Source organism: Mixophyes fleayi, chromosome 4 (assembly GCF_038048845.1).
Source record: "Mixophyes fleayi isolate aMixFle1 chromosome 4, aMixFle1.hap1, whole genome shotgun sequence".
Classification (NCBI taxonomy): Eukaryota; Metazoa; Chordata; class Amphibia; order Anura; family Limnodynastidae; genus Mixophyes; species Mixophyes fleayi.
In genome coordinates, this window is record NC_134405.1 from 83,552,712 (window position 1) to 83,555,457 (window position 2,746).

The window sequence follows — 2,746 nt, forward strand, 5'->3', positions numbered from 1 at the left end:
AGAAGCCAATTATTTGACAAGAACTTAAGGGCATCTGACAGTCATACAGGGAACTAACTACAGAGCAAGAGTCGAAAAGAAAGCTACAGAATATAATGCTGGTTCATCTGGTTTCAGAGAGAAGGCCCATTACTGCGGATCCCCCTGTAGAAGAGATATAATAATACCCACACATTGTGACTGATTGTTAGAACACTGTGGACACAACTGAAAATAGAGTTTGCAGCTGTTCATAAAATTACTGAATGAGCCTCTATACCCAGAAATTATCAAGCAGATGCATCTTGGGCCCCAAGGATGCAGATCGTATTGATTCTGTGGTTCTTGTTCATTCCTCTTGACCTGCTTGACGAGCAGTCAGATTCTATACTGTTTGTTGTAGTTCAAGAATTTGACCTCACAGCACCCGAGTCCCGAGCAGGACCTGGAGCTGCAGGCCGGGTCTCCTTGACAACTCACAACACATGACAGTGATAACATTACGAAAATAGTGGCATGAAGAATGAGGTTGCGTTGCGATATATTATGTTTTATTGAAACTCAGCAGCAGACAGGGAATAACGACAGTCACAGTAGTATACTGGCAAAAATAATATGCAGGATAACATGGAAATACACCGTATAGCAGAAACTCTCTGGCTGTAGACAATCACTAGTAATGCAGAAATATCTCTGACTCTGATTCAGAATAGCAGTCTCTGGTATAAATGATGATCATAAAGTGGAGTCACTGCTGGCAACAGCAGCGCTGAGACGAGGGTGTAGATGTATCAAGCTGAGTGTTTTCCGGCGGGTTTGAAAAACCAATCAGATTCTATCTATCATTTATTTAGTACATTCTACAAAATGATAGCTAGAATCTGATTGGTTGCTATAGGCGACATCTATACTTTTCAAACTCGCCGGAAAACTCTCAGCTCGATACATGTACCCTAGATCTTAGGATGGCAATAACAGAAGAAAATTCATTTAAAAAAAAAGCTACAAAACTTTATTTTTTGAAAATAGCATTTTTTTCATTTGCTAATAGTTTCTAAGTATATTTTTATTGTTTGCAGATTTTGAGTCCATTTTTTTAATTTACTGATTTCCACTGCGCATGCGTGAAGCAGCTAGCTGGGCCATGCATGAGCATATCCCCTAAGACTGGCCCAGGAAAGAGGACAGTTAATCCTTACCTCTTCGACCAGTGTCGCTGAGGCATCCGGGTAGCGCTCAGCTGCCCCCGCAATATTTTAATAAGATTATGGCAATAGTCTCTTTCTATATTAAAGTGCACCGGCCATCTACCGTGGTATAACATATTGGATGCCTTTTCTGTACTATTATTGATTATAGTGGTTTTCTCAGAAGAGATATGGCTTTTACTTATATTGCATACCTCCCAAATATCCCGATTTTAGGGCTCTGTATGACCCGCAAGTGGGAATGTTGGGGGAAGGGAGGAAGTAATGAGGTAGGCAGCTCTCTGGAGGCATAGCTATGCCCCCTGTCCCGCAGCCGGGACAGACATGTAGGGAGATATGATATTGGATTAAATATATGTTATTTTACAGGCAATAGTGGAAAGCAGATTAAATTTTACGTTACTTTTATTTAATTAAAACCTTGTTCTATCTGAAACGTTCATTAACATCACGTCTGCACAAACACTCAGGGATATATTTATAAAATGCAGGTTTGGAAAAGTGGAGACGTTGCCTATAGTAACCAATCAGATTCTAGCTGTTATTTAGTAGATTCTACAAAATGACAGCCAGAATCCGATTGGTTGCTATAGGCAACATTTCCACTTTTTCAAACCCGCAGTTTAGTAAATATACCCCTCAGTGTTAACTGGAAGCAGACACAGGAACACCTCTTCCTCCAGCTAATGAGGACGCTGTGCCGCAAACCAAGTGCCAGAAACAAACAGAATTACACGCTGATTGGCCAAGAACTCCTCCCATACCACAGCATTGCCTGACAACAGATACCAGTGGCTTGTAAATAATTGCGCGTGCGGTTTAGAGCTAAATGGCATAAATACTATAAATACTGTACATCACACATCTATTGGGTTGCGTCTAGATCCCTTTCAGCTAAGGTACCCAGTACATTCACTGCATGGAATATAGCGCACACTGTGTGAAACAACTGTATCCCCTTCTCTCAAAGTACCTTTTTGCCCCTTCTGGTCGGGTAATGAATTGGAAGGGTATTGAGCAGCTTTAAGCGAAATTACTAGATTATCTTCTCTTAAATGACTACTTGTACCCCAGGAGTGCTGAGGTCATTTTGAGTGATGGGATTTAGCCAACTCTTAGCTACACTTTTAATGTCTTATATTACGGAGGTTATTTAGAGATAGTATCAGGTTGGGAAGTTGAGTCGAGACTTCTCTTCCAGGTCTACTAAACTGTAAACTAAAGAAAATGTGCAAAAAGCAGTGTCTCGTGGTGTGATCAGTGGCTCTACGTGTGTGTAAATGATTGTGAATTATTATGCACCATAGGCTTCTGGCATTATATCAGCACTAAATAGATTATTGAAATAATTAAATAGATCACTAGCGGTGCAAGACAATGAATGAGTGTGCTGGTCCGGGCAGCCGCCTGGATCAGTCACCCCCTCCTGGGTCCTCCACTGCTGGGAGGGGGAAGGGGAACTTGGTTGGTATAGCAATTACAGGTAAAGTACAGACTTGATATACTAAAAATGGTGATTTTTTTTTTTTTGAGAAAGTATAGCAGATCAAACAAAAATA